Source organism: Triplophysa rosa, linkage group LG8 (assembly GCF_024868665.1).
Source record: "Triplophysa rosa linkage group LG8, Trosa_1v2, whole genome shotgun sequence".
Lineage (NCBI taxonomy): Eukaryota > Metazoa > Chordata > Actinopteri > Cypriniformes > Nemacheilidae > Triplophysa > Triplophysa rosa.
Genome location: NC_079897.1, coordinates 7,478,676 through 7,500,711, shown reverse-complemented (window position 1 = coordinate 7,500,711; position 22,036 = coordinate 7,478,676). Strand labels below are relative to the sequence as shown.

Genomic DNA, 22,036 nt, shown 5'->3' with positions numbered 1-22,036 from the left:
TAGATCAGAGGTTTGGGTTCTCAAACTGTGGATTGCGCTCCTCAAGTGGGTAGCACAGGGGAATAAGGTGGCTCACGCAAGTCACTTGGCTGTTGTGGTGCATTACAGTTAAAACAATGAACATGGGCAGTATAAAACCCCTGGTTCATCCGTGCTGTAAATGTGCTGGTGTCACATCCGTGAAAGCACAATAAATGTCATTGTTACTTTTCTTAATAAACTTTTTGTCTAATGCACTGCAGGAGCCAAGTGACTTGTGTCATGACTTGCGAAGCCTACAAAACAGCATTATTTTATATAACTCATTACTCCATGACTTATTTTGAAAACCAAAACACACCCACACATCAGCTCTGAGAGCTCCAAGCGTTCTTATATTTTTCGCCATGCTCGCTTCCACTTACTTTTGGCCGTATGTATATGGCATGATTTAAAAAAAATTATCGATAGTAGAGGTATCACTATCGATACACTATCAAAAAAAATATATTGCGATAGTTACAGGTATCGATATTTTTGCACAGCCCTAATAAATAGCATTATGTTATTTATCTTATTTAAATAGCGGCATGTCATTTCTGTTTCTACGTGGTCGCGCCTTTACAATTCTCCTCTGCGCACACACAACCAGACACGTGCGTGCACATACACAGGTAAGCACACTTTCGCCAGCGGACAGACAGCGTGTATGGGAAAATATGTTGCGTCAACCACCTGAAAAGCACATAAAAAAGTGTTTTTAAACGCTCCCAGGGTTGTGAAAATACGCATGCCCTGCCCCTGACAAGCAACATTCCAGTTACCACCAGATGACAGGTTTTCACCCAGCTTATCCTTCGTTCCATCCGGACCGCAAGACACAACCATTAAAAAAATCAGACTGTTTTTGTGGTTTAAATTGAGCAGTGCGTCTACATAACTGAGATGTACTCAGGGACATTTATGTTGAATATTTTGCCACTATATCCTTTAATATCTTTATTTAGCGCCAAACGCGCTTCATTTTAACCCTTTCAAGCTCTGTGAGCTCTGCTTCTCCCACCAAAGACACATCGCATATAAAGACCTGCAGACACCAGGAGCAGGTAAATAAATGGACACTTTTTCTGTAACGCTTAAGTAAACAAAAATGCAGCAGTAATAAAGTATTTTTAGCTGTTAGTCAGTTTATTGTTTGCTATATAGGTTTGTGACAGATTATAAAACATAACGTCTTGTATCTACTTATTACACAGCTCATTTGAATGCTTGATTCTGATTGGCCAGTCGGGACATTCCAAGGATTGTTATTTTCAAATAACAACCTCTCAAAACTAATAACACCCTGTAACCCAGATGCTGCAAATCATTTTGAGAGGGGCAGTTTAATATTACACAAAAAATAATTATAAATATGTCTTTTAATAACATATATGACATAATATTTACAAATGATTAAACCAATTTGCCTGTTTGTGATGTTTGAACGTCGTTTCTTACTTTAAAACCAAAACTAAACAGCTTTTCCTCGCGGAAGGTCTGCATTCGGTAAAAATGAGCTAATAAAATATTTCAAATTCACATTTTATGTCCAGTTTTTTTCTCATGTGGCAAGTAGCCTGTAATAAGCGGGATAATGTACAAGCACCCGGCTGTTATCGTGAAATGCAAGACACACTGATCACACTGTCGGGGCTTATTTCTGCGATAACAACCAGCTGCCTGTACATTATCCCTTACATATAGCATTTATGATATTAATAGCGTAAATAATCAGCATGTTAAGAGCATTTCATTGTGAATCATGTTTTAATTGGAAAGAATATTTAGAATCAGTTCTAGTATGAATGGCATGGAAAGGCTGTTAGTAACTTTGTAAGTACTTCTGCTCATGATATATTTATTTCAGTTGTTACATTTTGTTGTCAGTAGTTTTTTAAATATTAAAATAGACAACTAGGACTTCACTTCAGCACCAGAGCCTACAACACATTCTCTCAGTTACCAGACCCAGGCATGTGATCAGCCAAGGACAAAAAAGAAGGAAGACTGCACGCACCCTCGCCCAACCCCCCCCCAAAAATAGTCTTTAATGTTAGTAATTAAATGTTACATGATTAAAAACAGGCAACTGTTTGCCAAATAGATATTTTTCACTTAGCAACACAAAAACAAACTATTACAGTATAATTACCAATTCTGACTGGCAATTTTGGAAATATCAGTTCAAATGTTCATTAGTTTAACAGTCACCTAAATATTTAATAAAGAAGGTTGATGGTTTGTGCAAATATCTTATGCTAATGTCAAGTAAAATGAAAATACTGTGACCTCAAGAGACTTCCATACACAGCCACTAGATGGCGCATCTACATCATTCATACAGCGTTTGTCCGCATTAAACATGTAATAAAGGTATTGCAAACGCTGCATGTTGCGGTTTTAGTTCATTTATATGTATGCATTCAGTAGAGACTTCAACGTGTTTATATTAGACAGTGACTAGCTCGGCCATTTGTAAAGTTGCAAGCCATTACATCACGGACTGGCCCATTTTAGTCTCTGTATATAATAATGTTATAATGTTAAGCATCATATAGACGTCTCAACTTACATACTCGGGATTTTCTGTATACGTTACAAAACGCTGTTCAGTTCCCCACTTAATTAAAAATGACACCGCACGCTTTTTTGAGTACCAAAACAGCGGTGTTTGGCAGCTATTTTTCACGGACTCTCTTGATACATAAAGATAACTCACAAAATTATGTTCTGAATGAAGCGGCCGCTCTGCATTTATAACAAACGTGCATGACGTAGAGAGCGTAGAAAGGATACTGTTGGCCGGCTGTACGATGACTGCGCACATCCCCAAAGCCCCACCCCCCAAACCAGTCACGAATTAAAATCAATCGAATTTATGCAATATACGCGGGTGATCCCAGCGAGGTCAAAAAAAATTGTAACGTGATGTAAACAACGCTTCATACAATAAGCGTTTATGTGGCATTTTGCCAGTTTTCATACATGTGTGCATTACATTGTGTTACTAGTTTAAAGCTACGTAACATATTTTATATTATTGACTGGCGATGACAGTTAGCTTACCTGCTGTTAATACGGCGTTCCAGTGTTTCCGCTCGGACATCTTTAAAGCGGCAGTCCGCAAGTTCTTTTGAGTAAAAATGAGCTAAAACCAATTATTGAGCAAGTACATGAAAGAACGGTGTTTAAAACTGTGTCACTACCCTTGCTGGATTCACGACGGAAAGCTTATAATAATGGTTTGTAATTTGCCCTGTCGGGTCAACTTTCCCAGAGATCCTTATATGGTGTCTTTCGTCTATGCGTCATTTCTTCACATTCGTACACAGAACGAAGAGGATCCGGCTGCTAGCCCGCGTGTGGATGAGAGTGACAGGCGGTTTATAGCGTGTAGTGTACTCACAACTGCTGGGTAGGATTTCATACAACGTTTAGTATTATTTATGGCGGCGATTAGTACTTTTACTTTTAAACGCCAAGCAGTGTTGACATCTGGGGATTCAACATTTCTGAAAAACAAGAAAGAACGAACTGATGACAGTTTACAAAGAAACAGGGAATGTGATCGGACTCGTGCGAAAACAAGAATTAATATTGGCAAGGCATTTCAAAGGTGGCGTGAACTCCGTGATCTGAAAAGATTGTAAACGGATGCAGACATCGCTTTATTTCTTCTGAATAGGTAAGACATTTCAATATTTCAATAGATAACACAAAAACCGTAGCACATGTTGTGTTAATATAGACGGGTACAGTTTCATCGGTTGTTCTTTCTCTCTTTGTTATGTTCATTATGATAAATGTAACTTAAGACCTATTCGCACGGGATTGGTATTATCTGGGGACCTCGTGTGATTTAGAAATGACCTCCCCACATCTGTATTTCATGTGGCGCGAATTAGCACGGACAAGTGAAGCCTGTGATTTTACTTATATCCCGGATATGATGGCAAGGCTTTGCATATAGTATATATAGTTGTATGGTGTATAGGGTTGTTCCGATACCGATACTAGTATCGGAAATTCCGCCGATACCACATACAATTCTGGTATCGGAATCGGCGAGTACTTGAATCCATCGATCCGATACCAATTTCTTAAACAGGACCTAGGTATGCCCGCTAGCTTTGCTTAATGCTGCAAATGGCAAGGCTTCTTCACTGCTCATATTGCAAACACAGAAAGTTGTGCTATGAAGAAGAAATGAAAATGTGCTAGGGACATGCACGAATATTCGATCCGCAATAATTATTAGAAAATTAAAAATGCTATTTGAATATTTTTATTTTTCATAAAAAAAACTGCATCACCACAGGTTTAGAATTGTCTTGTCTTATTTAACGTTTCTTCACTTCATCTATAATTACTTTATAATGTACAGAAAATATAAAAAATAATTTGCATGTGTCCAAATCTTTCTACAGTCAGATCGCAAGCTAGTTTAAATATTTTAAGTTCACACAGGGCGGCCTGACGGATCGCGTGTTATGCTCAGCTCACATCACCAAACATGTTTTAAAAACTGGTGAGCCACAAAATTCGTTAACATTACATTACTTATATATAAGTTGGTATAAAAATACCAAAGTAATATTAAATTATGATTTTTTCGATGATTCATTTATTTATTACCATGACATGTTCGGAGCGGTTGTTTGTTCGTTAGAAATATGTTGGGCTAAATAATGCAGATTTCAATAACTTTAAACATTAAAATGTACATTTCACTGCAACTAATGTTAATAAATTTGGCCTTAGCATAAGACTGGTACCTTTCTCCATACCTAAAACCTGCATTTTCCTCCAAAGAACTTCAGGGTCGTCGCCTTCGAGTTATAGCCTGTAAATAAATCCGCACGGGTGTTTGTTTTAAAACGCGTTGAAATTCTTTAGGTAGGCTTAGTTGAATTTACTTGTTTAGCTTTGCATTGCATTTACATCAATAAGACAGACACTGACCATGAAACGACAAAGAAAACAATATTTGCGATGGTGATCAGCAGAATTATTAATTCTTCCTCAAATGCCGGTCACGTAATAAACAACAAGCAGTAAAATGGCTCCGTCTTTGTTTTTAGGATCAATTAACAGTCGGTATGGAGGTATCAAGAAGCCTGTTTACTTTATTTATTATCAACATTATAAACAATAAAGCCAGATATTCTTGTCAGATATGGGTTTTGTTACCGGGAGTTAGAGAAGAGCCACGCAACGCATTATTCACATTTTCCGCTGTCGGTTTGTAAACCGTCGGCTTGTTGAACAGACTTTCAACAGAGTAAAATAGACCTACTGTATTATGCTTGTTTTTCTTATCAAGAACATGTTAAACAAAATAAAGAAGATAACCATATATCACAGACTTTCAATATGCGTTTTGTTTTGTACGTTTGGTTTTTGTATGATTTCGCTTTGCGCAGGTTTAAATGCAGTTTTTATGTATTTTTTTCCAACGTTGCTAATCTTTTCAACATTAAAAACCCTATATACAGGATCTAATATTAGTTCATTATGAATATTTAATGATAGTTATAAGCTTGATGTGAAATTGTGACTAAATAAAAACGAAACAAATTACGTATTTTTTCACTTAATTTAAATAAACGAATATTCGTTTTTATGAGCTCAAATATTCTAATATGAAATTATTGAAAAATGCCCATCCCCAGTGCTAGCGCTGTTTGGCAGTATTTCAGAGTGGACCAACCAGCCAGTAAAACTGCGACTTAAGAAAAATAAATAATATTACTGTCAAATGTCTGTCAGATAATAAAAATACTCTCTAATTTACTGTATGTTTTTGTTCATGTTTTATTAAGGGATAAGTCTAAAGCACACCATAAAATAATTATATCAATTCACACAGGGCTAGTATATACAGCTGTATACAGATACACACCCTGGTATCGGATCAGTACTCGGTATCGGCTGATACCGAGCCCAGGTATCGGAAGGAAAAAAGGTATCGGAACATACTGTACCTAATGGTGTATAATGATTTATGACCGTGCCTGTCAGCATTTAAGACCCGCGTTCGGGGATCTTCCGTCCGGTTCGCGTTACGGGAGTTTCCATGAGAAATAACAAAACTGGAGACTCCCGGTCAAAACGGCAGTGTTGGCAGGTATGGAAATGACCCGCACCCGAAATAATATCAAAACACTTCAACATAGCCTCCATTTGCGCTATTTGTGTCTGTTTATGTTCGTATTTGCTTCGTGTTATATCATCTACCATGTTATCTGTGTTTATTATGTGCTACTGATGTACAGTGAAGATTCTCACCGGTGCACTGTCACAGGCCACGACTCAAAACATCAGACTCATCTGCGCAGTTGAGCAGTGCCGAATCACAACTCACGTAAAGAAATACCTCCACACATCACCTGCAGTAGCAATAGGCCCTTTTCACAATGACGTAACTTAACTTCCGCCTTTTCGCAAAGCAGTGTATCATAACATCCGTCTTGCAACAAACAAGAAGAAGAAGAAGAATGCCGTCGTGCTGGAATTTAACAATAGTGAGAAAAAAACTGACAGAACACGTATTCCTACTTATCCTAGCACCTTCGCTAACACAAAAAGAAAAGAAAACACTTACCTTCATAATCAAACAGGTACTGTTCAACGAAGAATTTGCATCCTTTCTCTAGCTTTGATCTTGCCGTTAGCTAAAATTTGTCTGCAAGACGTTTGTGACAAGCAGAGCGGGACGAGGGCCGTGAGGGAACTGCGCGAGGCCAGTGACGCGAGTGATAACGAGCATCTCTCTCATCCCACTCTGCTTGTCACAACGTTTTACATCATCTAGCCGTATTTGTGGCAGATGTGCAAGGGACTTGGTAAACTCCTTTCTGAGGCGCTAGCGGAAGTAACTTCTTCTTCTTGAGTTTTACTGGCGGTTGGCAAACCAGCTTATATTACATTACCGCCACCTTATGAACTGGAGTGCTAGCAGAAGTAACGATACACTGCTTCGTGGCAGAATGGAAGATGCGTGACGTCATGTGAAAAGGGCGTATTACAAACTGAGATGCCGACAAAAGAGGCCAATCCTACAGACTGCCGCTTTAAGAGAAAGCATTGCCACCTCTCCAACACGTCCACCTCGCGGCATAATATAGTAAATGTACGCACCATGGTGATGCAGAAATGGCCATGCAATGTATGGTCCAAACAAGCCTCCTGACAGCAGATAGACTCTTACACGGTAGGCATCGGCACACACCATCCACACTGACACCAGGTAGTGTTTCCGACCCGCTCTTCAACCCGAACCAGTGGGTTCACAACTTCTTCCACCCGTAACGGATACATTGCTATGCTCTCTTGGCATATTGGCTCAAATGCATAAGCAATAGGACTAATCATGCGCTCATCGGCTCGTTCTAGTTCGTCTCCATCCATTTTAAAACAAGTGTGCATTCAAAAAGTAAGGAAATACTTGTTTTTCTTCACTGCTCAATGTAGGGTATTGCAATCGGATAATATTGCAATGTTGCGAACCAACCCGGTGATGTCACATGCCGTGGCGCTGCAAGATGGCGGTGCCCTAGCTCCAAAAGCCTTAACAAAACATCATGTTTTTTCTTAAATGGTTACATGTATCGAATCTGTTATATGTTTTTATTTAAGTGAAAATAAGTTTACTAAATAATGTACATTTGATCGAATGGTTCATTTCCACTTTAAAGTTGGCATGAAATTAAAAATGATCATTCTAATTGTTTTATGCAGTGTTGCAGTATTTATTGGGAATTATTTATCTGTGCACATCATTTTATTATTTTTATTCATTTGCACTTGTAATCTTTAATCATAAACTTAAACCTCCTCTCCTCCTGGAAACAACCTCTCTTCACTTCCGATCACGCGGAATGGCGCGAGGGCGGTGCTCCAATGACTGACTGATTGCAAACGTGCTTTCAAATCTTTCAACCCTTAACGAACCAATCAGTTCTCGATGGATGAAATCAAGTCCCGCCCTACATTTTCACTTAGTTACACGATACGGAAAAAAAAACACAATCGCTACATGCCGACTTTAATGTCAGGGCCCGGTTGCATAAAGCACCTTAAGTGTAATTTTCCCTTAAGTGTGTCCTTAAGTATACCTTAAGTTTTACTAAAGTTATTCTCCTATTGTCTTTGGTAAAGGAAAATCACCCCTTAAGTGTCATACTTAAGGGAAAAACTTAAGGTGCTTTATGCAACCGGGGCCAGGTCTTACAAGGTGTTACAATGACTATGTTTACATGCACACCAATAATCAGAGTAAGGACTTAATCGCAGTAACATGTTTACATGACTCTTCACTCCAGTTTACTGTACATGCAGTTTTAATTCTTCTGATTATTTGCGATAATACGTTTGTGTACGCTGTTTCTGTATTAAGATAAGGAGTAGAGACTGCTGTCATCAAGTTGTGTTGACAGTAAAACTTCCAAATGTCATGTTTACCATGAATTTGCGCTTAAAGGCGCAGTTCTTAATTAACAGCGGCCACTAGCGTTGTATTATAGATTTGCCACGAATCGCTCAGTCCAAACACGACGGTGGCCACCACAGTACAAAAAGATGTCGTTCTCATGTTGATGCAGGGAAGAGATTTTGCGGGCATTAGAATGACTGTAGAAAGAGCTATGACTTATGTATTACATAAAATAAAAGTTTTGTGGATTTTAAGTTTAAAAAGAAGGATAAAAGTCAGGCAGGAGCTAGGACCTGCGTTAATATTATGAAGACTTTACAGCAGAGACATGTTAGGACTAAGCCTTTTAGCAGAGATACTCACAGATATCTATGGAGATACTTTCCAGCAGAGAGAGACGTTGGAGAGAAAGATTGTCTTAAAATCACCCCCGAGGAGGTTGCTTTGATTCGGATCAGTATGTGAGTAACATACTAACATACCAAGATATGTTGTTGTTGTAATACTGGCTGTGTGACGGAGCAGTTTTGAGCGTCATTGTTTATCTTTATTGTTTTAATATTGTACTCGTCCAGATGCTTGAGAGAGAGAGCGAGAGCGCGTTGGAGCTGAAACTGGAGAGCGAGCGAGAGTGCGTTTTCTTCTTTTACTCAATGATGAATAAACTTTCAGTTTAATCCGCGGGTCACAAGCGTTCCGCACCGGAGAGCACGATCCGTACGGATCACGGATCTTCCCGCGATCCGTTTCACCACGATACTGCAGCGGAGAGGAAGAGAAAACGCGCGTTGTAGAGTTGTTTGTCCGTTTAGGGCTGCTGTACAAAACATGGCGGTGAATTCAATGTATGTAGGCCCGCTCTGTATGTAGATATAAATAGCTTATTCTAAGGTATTAGAAACTTAATGGTTCATTACGTAAGGTCTTTATACACCTCTGAAGAAATAGTTTTGTATATTATATTGTATTTCTGTCAATAGATCCTCCTAAAATGCCGTATTGTTCCTTTAAGATGCATGACAGAAGCACATGCGCACCTTGGTCAGAGCAGTACAAAATGTGATTAAGGTGTTTACATGCTTTCTTATTCTTAAACGCAATATCGCCCAAAATTATAATAATATTATAATCGCATTATGAGGGTGCATGTAAACGTAGTCAATGTGACAGATTCCAAAATCAGTCTACACTAAAGAGTGCCACACAAACTGTTATGATACCACACAACTCAATTTATTTATGTGGACAGGATAGGTTGTTAAGTTTGAATGAGTTTAGAATGATAGAGCACTCTCTTTGGAAAGAACAGGAAGTTTGGAGTGCAAACGCTGCAGTATGTTTAGTATGCATGTTTGAACTTCTTTTTTTTTTTTTTTAAGCATATATGCACATGTACACGGACACATATACACACATAAAAACAAAAAAAAACTTATAAGAATATAGGAGAAAATAATTCAATTAAATCACAGAGTACCGTGTAATAAACCAAGAACACCACCCCACCCGTGTCCCCACTCAGCTCACCGTGACCAACACACATTATAGTGGTTATTTATGCAATACCAAGTTACAAAAGGCACACCAGTTATTGGCACACATTCAATTGGGTAGTACCTTTAAATTAGTGAAATAGGTAATAAAGGGTTGCTATTTGTGGAAAAATTTGACTGTACATCCTCTCAACGTGTATTTAATTTTCTCAAGTTTGAAAAAATACATGATGTCTTTCAGCCACTGGGAGATAGGAGGGTATTTAGCAGATTTCCAATGTAAGGATGTAAAAGCTATAATGTCCTTTTGTGTAGGGTTAAGTGCAAGTGAGGGGTCAGGAATCCCAAATATAGCAATCAGAGGGGAAGGTTGGAGATTTACCCCAAGAACAGAGGACATAATAGTAAAATAACCAGCCCAGAAACCTTTCAAATCAGGACAAAGAAAGAACATGTGGCTAAGGTGACAAGGAGAGCCATGGCATTTATCACATTTGTCTTCCACTTCTGGATACAGTTCAGATAGTCTAAACTTAAGAGAAATGTATCCTATATAAGACCTTAAATTGAATAAGACTAAGACGAGCACAAGAGGAGGTAGACTGTGTTTGAACTTCTGAGTAAGCCTTAGTATATAAAAGCCTGCTTCAAGCCTGTTTGCAGATTTATGAATGAAATAAAGACACAGCTATCATTCATATTAGACGATCAGTGAAAGGTGAAACCCGGTGCTGTGACACCTCACTGTGTTCACAGACAGCCGGAGAGAGAACATGAGGATCTGGTTCCTCAGAGTGAGACGACTCAGTTTCCACACAAGCCATTACCAAACAAACGCATTTAACCAGACACGTCTACTCTTTAGTTTTAATAATACAACATGCACGTTTGAATCTAAAGTTTAATGCTGCATATTCGTATGGTGATCCCAACGGCCTATATCATCAAGCAAAGACATTGGACACGTGACTAATTCATGTCAAGAAGTTTACCTGAGTTGCTGGCAATTCAGTAGAGAATTCCATATGAGCACTTGTGCCCAAACAACACAATGCACAACAGACATATGCTAAATTGTACTCAAGAGGTAAAGAGCAGAGTGATTAATTACTCCTCTCATTTCACTGAGCTTTAGGTAAAACAGTGTCTTACAGCATGTTTACACCGGATGCTGCTGTCGTCCCACCACAATGCCTTGAGGTTTTTTTGTACTGAAAGTGTCAAAGCTGCACGTCATTCAATTTACTAACAGTGACCAATTAGAAACTTTTCATTTTTAACAGAATAAAATCATTTGCATGGGCTGAATTAGGATTGCAAAATAATCGTGTTAACAATGTAACTGATATAACAAAAGCTTTTGCAAATAAATTTGATCGTGTATCATCGGTCAAAAATGCTCTGCTTGCGCTTTAATAAATACAATTTTACTGTTTATTATAATCCATTGTTACTGTTTAGTGGAGTACATATACAGTAAATTAAATGAATTCTTATTTTTTTGTTTATTTAGTTACAGTTAAGGATTATTATGTCTTTAACACATTATATACAAGCAGCACCTACTGTAGGTAAAATCATGGAAATAAAACCGCAGAACTACTGTGTGTGCTCTGTTATATACTGCATAGTCTGTCAAATGTAGCAGGTCAACTGAGTACTTCAAGATCACTCCCATACCGTGCATAGTATACACTGCATACTGCAGAAACAAAAGCGTTTACACCCTTACTGAATATTCTATTTCAGTACATGCTTCCTCGCGGAATTTCATATCATTAACAAAACTGGACAAGTGAAATGTGAAAAAAAAAATCATTGATGTGACAGCGAAAGTCATCGATTATCCAGACTGCGGAGCCAATCCTGTGGAGTTTACACTGCTAATACATCGAGCCTCTCAGAGATAAGAAAGGCAGGCATCTCTAGATCCCAAAGATTTGTCAAGAAAGAGATGCTGTGTGTAAACGCTAATTTATAAAAAATAGAAAAAAACCGCTGATCACAAAGTAAAAGATCAAAGCATTTTCTTTATTACAGCATCTAGCACATACTGTATTGTGTCTCTCAAGCACTGGCTTTTAAACAAAATGCCTGAAAATGTGTAATGTATCTAATCAATTCTCAATATAGCAATAATAGACAATAATAGACAATATAACAACAGGGAAAATACTTTTCATGACCTTGTATGCATGGCCGGACTAACGCACATGCCTACTGGGCCCATGCCCAGGGCACTAGACCCGCAGGGGGGCCTGGCAAATTTAATATGTGTACATTTTTTTTAATTTTCTCAATAAAATAGAGCTGAATACTGTGGAATAAAGGGATTATTTTTGCAGTTGTGAAGTATTAACAGTAGCGAATAAATCAAATAAATCATCCTAATGCATGCTCTCATTATGAGGGTGCATGTAAACGTAGTCAATGTGACAGATTCCAAAATCAGTCTCCTCTAAAGAGATACACTGTTGAGAGGGACATCAAGACGCGAGTAAAAAACACTGTGTAATATAAGCATGCAAAAGTCACGTGTAGAAGTCAGTAGAAGGGAAAATAACAAAATGAGTTGAAAACCACAGAAATGTGTCAAAGACATCTCAGTTCGCTGTCTTTAATGGCCATTGAATGCAGTCTTGTGAGACTGCTGGATTTGGATTACGTTGTGGAAGAATTTTCTCTGAGGAAATCATGAAATATACCTCTCAGCTAAATGAAAACCAACTTTTTTATTAAGATAACGTTAAATGCTTTGGCAATTGATATTGCTTAATTTGTAATGAATGGACTGTTAAATGCTCAACGTCTTAATGCAGAGATGTAAATTATGCAAGGAATAACCCTATTCCCACGTAATATTAGTTGGAGAGGTCCGAAGCTTTTTTTAGGTGTTGAGTCTGCGCAATATGAATAAAACCAAATTGTGTTGTTTTTGTGCATTTTACACAGAAGATGTTATTCTATTCTGCTGAACTACTTTTGTTTTTCTATGTAAACACGCTCTTGACGGACGTGTTTAATTATGCCTGCGTCTCGCGCCATTTGCAGCGTCTCTCACATAACCGCCATGGTTTTAATACGCTGTGTAAAGTAGAAAAAAAATCTATTTTTAAAAAGCGCAGCTCATCAATGCCAGTTCCGCAGCAGTTGACCAATCAGAAGACCCCGAAGGCGGGACAAATGTCGTAAGCTTTTGTTTACAATAGCAAGTCGGCATATGGCAATATTCTGTTACGAGATGCTCGCGGTTTGCGCTGCGCTTTTTCAAACCATTCCTGAGAGCTGTGTCATGCATTTTTAGACTCAAAGGTGCGTTCTGTGTGAACCGATCTTAAGTCCTGTGGCATAGGTGCAACACTGTTCTCATAAAATATGTGATGCCAGGGGGCCTTTGAAACATCCGTGCCCAGGGCACATCAAAGTCATAATCCGTCCCTGCTTGTATGTTAGTAAACCAGCTCTAAGACATAAAAAGAATATAACGTATTCCTTTTGGTCTTTAAATGGTATCAGATGAATATCACAAAATAGACACCTTTATAGTCTGTGAGTATTGCTGTATTTGGTCTCTGAGAAAATAAAAACAGAAAGAGTAATGATAACCAGGAGGCAAGTCATATTTAGCTGTGATCCTCTCTTATTCATATCAACAATAACATTAGACTACGGCCTTCTGCTTTCATCATCTTAATGTGCGGCTGCCGCTGGTGTGGTGAACTAAACTGCTTTCAAACCAACAGGTTTAACTTCTTTGCCTTTGGCTGCTCAAACAAACAAAAACTTCCAGACCAGAACTAAACCAGCTCAAACAACAAATAGGTCCACAATTATCAATAATAAGAAAATCCACAATTATCTCTGACAAAACTTGTATGAGAAGAATATTCCTTGTTTAATCAATATTGGCTGTGCTTTCAAAGTAAAATTTCTCAACCATAAATTGGTCATGAAAAACAAAACTGTGCTTGAGCTTATGAAATAAAATAATTTAAGGTACTATGAGCAAGTAAGGCGACATCACACGAGCAAGAGTGATTTAGCTATGACTTCACAATTATGAGTGTAATATTACTGTTATAAAAAAAGCTTGAACAAGTAATTCATATTGCATAACTTCAAGAAAAGCAGCTTGATAACCTGACATTGGAAAGAGTTTTTAAAAAAGCCAAGCTTTACATGTCAGCAAGAAAGCCTCTACTGAAATGATATACTCACCCACGTTAATCCAAACCCATATAAAATAAAGGCATCTATAACCAAAGATTAAAGAGGCTTTTCTTCAAAACTCACCCTCACTTTATTCCAAACCTGTACACAAAAGAAGATATTCTGAATAACGCTGGTAACCAAACAATGTTGGCCCTCATTGACTTTCACTGTGTGGGAACAAATCCAGACATTTCTTCATAACATCATGTTTGTGTTCCACAGAAGAAAGATCATACAGATTGAGGGTCTTCAGTGGGTTAATAAATAATACATTCATGACAGAAAACAAATAACATTTTGACGTTATTTACGATATCCTTGGCAACATACAGATTAAAGTGTTAAGTAAGGGATAATGTACAGGCAGCCGGTTGTTATCTCAGATATAAGCCCCGACAGTGTAATCAGGACACGACGCGAAGTGGAGGAATCAAGCATTGGAATCAAGCATTCCAACGAGCCGTTAAATAAGTTAAAATATGGCAACACATCACTAATGTTGATGCTCTTTGGAGGTTCGCCATGTTCGCTGGCACATAAAAAATGATTTGTCTGTGTTCAGATAAATAAACATAGTCAAATACTTCTTGGAGAGAATTATGGTGAGCAAATTATAAGAGAATTCTCATATACTGTATGGATAATCTATTTGTTTTTACTTGGAACATAAAAGAAAATTTGTATTAATGCACTAGTTTCTCTTGTCCATGCAATTAAAGGGATACTTCACCCAAAAATGAAAATTCTGTCATCATTTACCTTCCAAATCTGTATAAATGTCTTTGTTCTGATGAACACAGAGAAAGATATTTGGAAAAATGTTTATAACCAGAGAGATTTTGCCCCCCATTGACTACCAAAATGTCAATTGCTTTTAGATGATTAATGATCATATTAAACCTATTATCTACCTTTTTACTATGTTTATTTTCTTTTTATTTGGCCTAGTTGTGCAAGCACTGTCAAGCTTGTAGATATGTTGTAGATATATCCCTTTAAAGGTGCAGTGTGAAATTTTTCGGAGGATCTATTGACAGAAATGCAATATAATATACATAAATATTTCTTCAGACTTGTATAAAGACCGTACATAATGAAGCGTTATGTTTTTATTAGAATGAGCTATTTATATCTACATACAACGCGGGTCCCCTTACATGGAATTTGCCATGTTGTTTCTAAAGTAGATGGACAAACTGCTCAACAGAAAGCGTTTCTTAAATACATTATCTCCTTCGGCAAAGAAGCAAAAACGTGATGACATCTTAGTCCTCTCTCGGCCTCCGTTGTGAAGTGAGCCATTGATTGCTGTCACGGTTAGGTGTAGACAGAACCCAAGTGCAGGCAGTGAAAGGGTTAAACAAAGATTTATTGTAAATAAAAAGGGAAACAAAAACCCACGATGGGAAAACACGATATAAATCAAAACAAGAGAACAAACCAAATAATAAGTCCACAATGACATGGCACAGGAAACAGGAACAGGGTAATCCAAAACACCAGGGAGGGTAACGCAGGATGAGACTAGATATAGAACAGAATGAACCGACAAGGACTGGGAATAAAGACAGGACTTATAAAGGGGAAAACTAACTAAGGATAATAGGACAGGGATGGTGAAGGACAGGTTACAAGACTTAACATAATGGGAACTGGCGGGAAGATGATTCGGACAGGTGAGGGAGATCAAACACTGATGGGAGACTAACGGAGTAACAAGGGGGCGGAGCTAAACGAAAGACAGGAGGACACGCGGCGAAATGTCAAAACAAACCGCCACGTGTCTCCACACAAGACGAAACACACACACAAAACATGGTACTGTCACGACCCTGTCCACAAGACACGAAAACTCCAAATAGGAAGGACAGGAACCTGACAGTACCCCCGCTCCAAGGGCCGAACCCCGAACGGCCCAAGGGGAAAACATTCAGCGGGACAAAACAGACAGGAACGAAGAAAGACACCACACAGACAAAACAGAACATACTAGGGGCAGGGCCGACAGAACAACGAAGGGGTTGGACAAGAAGAAAAACATTAACGGGAAGGGAGGGGGGTCTATATGCCATTTCCACTTCCTGTNGGGAACACTAAACTGGGGTGGGACAGGGGGTGGGGACCTAGGAGGGACATGGGTGTGTTTCCTAGGGCGGGGAGGGGACTTGGGAGGGGCAGGACGGGAAGGGACAGACATGGCAGGGGAAGGCTGGGACAATAATGGCTGGACAGGGTTGGACGCCGGCTGGAAGGCCGGCTGACCAAGGCTAGGTGCCGGCTGGAAGGCCGGCTGGACTCGACTGGATGCCGGCTGGAGGGCCGGCTGGACTCGACTGGATGCCGGCTGGAGGGCCGGCTGGACTCGACTGGACGCCGGCTGGAGGGCCGGCTGGACGGGACAGGACGCCGGCTGGAAGGCCGGCTGGACGGGACTGGACGCCGGCTGGAAGGCCGGCCGGCCGGACGGGACTGGACGCCGGCTGGTAGGCCGGCTGGACGGGACTGGACGCCGGCTGGAAGGCCGACTGGACGGGACTGGACACCGGCTGCACCGCCGGCTGAAGCACCGGACTGGACGCCGGAAACACCGGACTAGACACCGGACTGGACGCCAGCTGCACCGGACTGGATGCCGCTGCATCGCCGGCTGGATAACCGGCTGGGACGCCGGCAGCATCGCCGGCTGGATAACCGGCTGGGACGCCGGCTGCACCGGCTGGGATGCCGGCTGCATCGCCGGCTGGGACGCCGGCTGGATAACCAGCTGGGTTGGGTTCCGTGCCTCCCTCCGTTGCCTCTTCTTTTTTAGCCGAGCCACCCGTCTGGTGGTCGGCTGGAGGAAGGAGGTGAAGGGCACGGCTGGCTCAGGGTTGGAGGCCTCTGATGAGGACCCCCACGACTCACGCCTCCCCCTCTTGCCACCGAGGCTGGCTGGAGGTGAGGCTGCAGGGGGTGAGGCGGGTGAGGTGGATGGTGTGGCGACACCCAAAACCCCGATCCGCAGGGTACGGTCTTCGGGGATTGTCGCCAGCCCCGTGAGAGGCTCCGTCATGGACGATCTCCTCACAATCCATCACAAGCTGGACCTGGTCCACGAAGCCCAGGGGTCTCAACCGCCGCATCTCAGCTGGCTTGAAGGGTTCATCGAGGCAGCTGTTGAAGATTACCTTTAATTCTGCCTCGGTGAACCCAGAGTAGCGCACGGTGGAAAGGAAGTCCATGGCGAAGTCTTTCACGGGGGTCCCCTTCTGACGGAAGCCAAACAAGAGGTGAGCCTGGCAGCTCCTGAATGCCTCGTCCGACTCCATCAAGCCTGCTGGGTTCTTTTTTGGTCGGTTCATTCTGTCACGGTTAGGTGGAGACAGAACCCAAGTGCAGGCAGTGAAAGGGTTAAACAAAGATTTATTGTAAATAAAAAGGGAAACAAAAACCCACGATGGGAAAACACGATATAAATCAAAACAAGAGAACAAACCAAATAATAAGTCCCCAATGACAGGGCACGGGAAACAGGAACAGGGTAATCCAAAACACCAGGGAGAGTAACGCAGGGCAAGACTAGATACAACAATGAACCGACAAGGACTGGGAATAAAGACAGGACTTATAAAGGGGAAAACTAACGAAGGATAATAGGACAGGGATGGTGAAGGACAGGTGACAAGACTTAACATAATGGGAACTGGCGGGAAGATGATTGGGACAGGTGAGGGAGATCAAACACTGATGGGAGACTAACGGAGAAACAAGGGGGCGGAGCTAAACGAAAGACAGGAGGACACACGGCGAAATGTCAAAACAAACCGCCACGTGTCTCCACACAAGACGAAACACACACGCAAGACACGGTACTGTCACGACCCTGTCCACAAGACAAGAAAACTCTGAATAGGAAGGGCAGAACCCTGACAGTTGCAATTTGTAAACTCACCACTAGATGCCGCTAAATTCCATACACTGGACATTTAAAGTAAATGCACCATTAAATATCATAAAAGAGGTCCAGTGTATATTCAAAATCTTTTTTGATTGTTATATGAGTTACTTTGCTCGTGTCCTTTCAAAAGTTGCAATGCATTTATCGCATTGAAAATGAACCAAGTTCAATCATTCAAATTTGTACCTTTTGTTTTCGACAGAAGAAAGTCACACAGGTTGAAACAACGTAAGTGTAAAACTTAGTAAATAATTACAAAATGTTCATCGTGTGTAAGCTATTATAACTTTAAAATAATAGGATTAAATTAACTAATAATGACAAAACTAAAAATTGGCATCACTGATATACTAAAAGCTCTTGATGAGGTTGTTTCAGTGTTTCATGATATGCTCATAGACCAAGAGCAGGCCACTCATGTCTTCACACATGCATAAAAGATCATACAGTAGAATATACACATTCATGGCACTGTCTCTGAACTCGGTTGTGCTATCAAAGTTCCACAATGCCTGATACTGCCGTGCATTCTTATGCCAAACTGGTTGTAACCACATACACATCTCAAGGCTCTGACAGAAATGCCTATTAAAGAAAAACCAGCTCATACTTTTCGATCTGAGAATACTATTCTGAGAAGCTCAGTTCTCATCTTGTCTCTCCTTTCTGTCACAGATATTGACCGTCAAGACTCAAAAGGTTCTTCTGAATTATTCATACTGTCTTGGGCATCTTCGCTACCTCCTTAACATTTCCATCTCAAAGGAGGCTCTGGGTCTTTCTTCTGAGCTGTGTTTGGGACACGGTCACATGGGCACCCCCGAGCCCTTACAGACACTGTTGAATATACCCCCCCCCCTTTCGCAATTGCATTCAAGTATGCATTCTCTGTCATTGACAGATTTCTTTTTACCAGTGACGGAAAAATCTGAAGGCCGTCCATCATTTTGACGGATTACAATGAGGGCAATTTGTAATTCCCCTTTATGTCAAGTTGGTAGCATCCAATCATTTCCTTTCATCAGAACATGATCAAAAGTGACCGGAGGAATGGACGCATGTTTCCCATTCATTACTCGTAAACGCCTCGCCCATTCAGGAAAACCCACGCGGGATCAGTGGAGACTCGCGGTGCAGAGCCATGTGTGTGTATAAACAAGGCATTAGACTATGATGGCCCACCACCGTTTAATTTGTTTCGCCATAGTTTCAAAACGAACTGAAAATCTTTTTACACTTTTCATAATAACACAGCGATAACGTTATTTGAGGCATTGTTTCTGGATCTGATTCTGCAATGCATGCATCTGCCACTTAATCAGACCCCCGCGTCGCGTGCTCACACATACACACAGCTGCGCACAGTGGTGCGGGGTTTACAGACCTTTTTCCTTCAGAGAACAATAGCGGCGTTTTGGATAAACCTTAACTTTAAGTAAGTGGAAAAATGTCTCTGCTTCTGTGAGCGGCAGAAGCAGCACATTCATAACCAAACAGCAGCTTGAAGTTACTTGTAAGTGAATGAATGAATGAATGAATGAATGATTACAAAACAGCGTTTACAAGCACATGTCACTGTTACTGAGTGGACATATGATTATAAACATTTGTCTGTAATTATTATTTTATGTCTGACAACAGAAACATTTAGTATGTAAACGACTTTAACTTTATTGGGTAGTTCAGTCAGTTCAGACAGTAAACGCATGTAAATAGCGATGATGTCACGAACTTGCTAATTAGCACGTAACATCACCTTGCACCATAGTGACGCGTAAAAATAGATTATGACTGATTTTTTACGAGCCTGTCAGTCAAAATGACGGACAATGAAAAAGTCTAGCGCAACCTCTGTCGCTGTTACACAGCTGCCTGTGAACAAATAAAGATCTTATAAAACTATTTTGTAGTTCATACGATTTATCGAGTATTTTAATTTGCTTTTTCTTTGTACTGCCAGTTAAGATTAATGCCTCTTATTCTTTATTGTAACTAATTCCCACATCTAAGAATAACAGTGTAGCGTTCAAAACATAGATATATATATATATAACTAGATGCCGCATTAGCATCTGTTTCTATGGGTTGCTATACGTAGGTCGTCCGCCATATTGGAACGCGGTTCGTTAACAATGAAGATCAAGCTGACTGTGATTATGAAAACATATTTATTGTTGTGTATGCTCAAACATTATATCTGCTACACTAACAGATCACAACAACGAAAGGTTATCCCATTTTTCGGGAATTTAAATCCCCGTGGTTTTCACAGCCATGGCTGAGCAGTAGGGTTTCAACAATACAGCTCACCCATGGTTCAATATGAACCTTGGTTTTTCACCCACGGTTTTCGGTTTGGTTTGGTTCTGATGGCTTGGCACATTAAAGTGTTTTTTCATTGTTCTATGCTAATGTGACAGGAACAGTAAAAAGTTAAGAAGAAAAAAAAACGATTTTACTGAAGTTCTCTTTATTTTACTTGACTTATTTTATTATCTTTAAGCAAAATCAACTTGTACAAATTCCTGGTGTATTGAATAATTGTGAAGATTTACACTGGCAGCTCACAGCGTGTTCTTGGTTTACTGTTCATAAACATGTCAGTAAAATAAGTTTCTTGCAAAACTTGCGATTGCTGTAATGGAAGTAAACGTGTGGCGTTCAATGGGAAAGACCAAAGATAATAATATATTAAAGCGGCAGTCCGCAAGTTTTTTGAGTAAAAATTAGCTAAAACCAATTGTTGAGCAAGTACATGAAAGAACGGTGTTTAAAACTGTGTCACTACCCTTGCTGGATTCACCACGGAAAGCTTGTAATAATGGTTTGTAATTTGCCCTGTCGGGTCGACTTTTAGACTATTGAAGTACAAGGTATGTGCTATATACAGCAGAATGAATTAAATATAATTTACAGAAAAAGTTGTATAAAAAATAGATAGTGTATTATCTGGAGGATATTAATTATCAGGAGTTATTAATTGCACGGTGTGTAAAAACATTTAACTGTCGCCATGGAAGCGTAAACTGTGAGAAAAGATCACGGCAGCAAGTGGCCACTTCTCTCAAACCCTGTGAATGATGTATTCAGTTTAGACAAACTTTTAAACTACTAAGAAATATAATCATTTAATATAATTCACAAATCCTATTTATTATTAGTTCAAATGCTGTTAGAGCCAGACATGTTCTATTTATTACTCTCCGCATGTTAAACAATCATTACCAAATAAATGCCAATAAAACATGTGATGACTGACTCCTACTAAACAGTCATATCAAGACATACTGAAAAGAAAACACTAAACGTAAAGAAAGTAAACGAGGACGCTAGTTAACATAGACTCTTATAGATGCTTTCACACATCTGAAACGGAACGAACTACTGTGGGTGCTTTATACTAAAAGCTCTGAAAGACAGCATGAGGTCTTTCTCCACAAATAACACATAAATGCGCCTACTGCCAACATGAAAGATCAGCTATAATAATACCTCACTTTCATAAATGCACTGAATTGTGACAAGCCCACGGACAATAACATGTGCAGCACTAAAGTGAGAAATGTAAGCAAGCTCAATGTGGAGAGACTTTGCTTACAGCGAGAAAGAGACAGTGAATATATGCACAGCTCTTCTCCTGGACTGTAATTTTTTCAGCTATATGTCATATCTCAGTTAGCACTCTCTTCCTGTGAGCACTCAGCCATTAATGAGCTCTTGAAAGACTACATCCATTAAACTTCTACTTTTTTTGTGAAATGGTCCTGTTCAGTAAGTGTTCATAAAATTAGTACAATGACAAGAGGTCGCATCCGCTAGTCTACGTAAAAAGCTTCAGGAGCAGGTGAAATATTCACTAAGCGGCATTTTAAAATCTTTGGTAGCAAATTCTTTTGCAGCTACTCAACAAAAATCACTGTATTCATTTTTAAGGGACAT

The 22,036-nt window shown here is 39.9% G+C and overlaps 1 protein-coding gene across 2 annotated transcripts in view; it reads right to left on the bottom strand.

Annotated features, from left to right (window-relative positions):
* Positions 1-22,036, bottom strand: part of ascc3 (activating signal cointegrator 1 complex subunit 3) — a 285,207-nt gene that overhangs the window by 215,530 nt on the left and 47,641 nt on the right. The gene's annotated exons all lie outside the window — the stretch shown is intronic.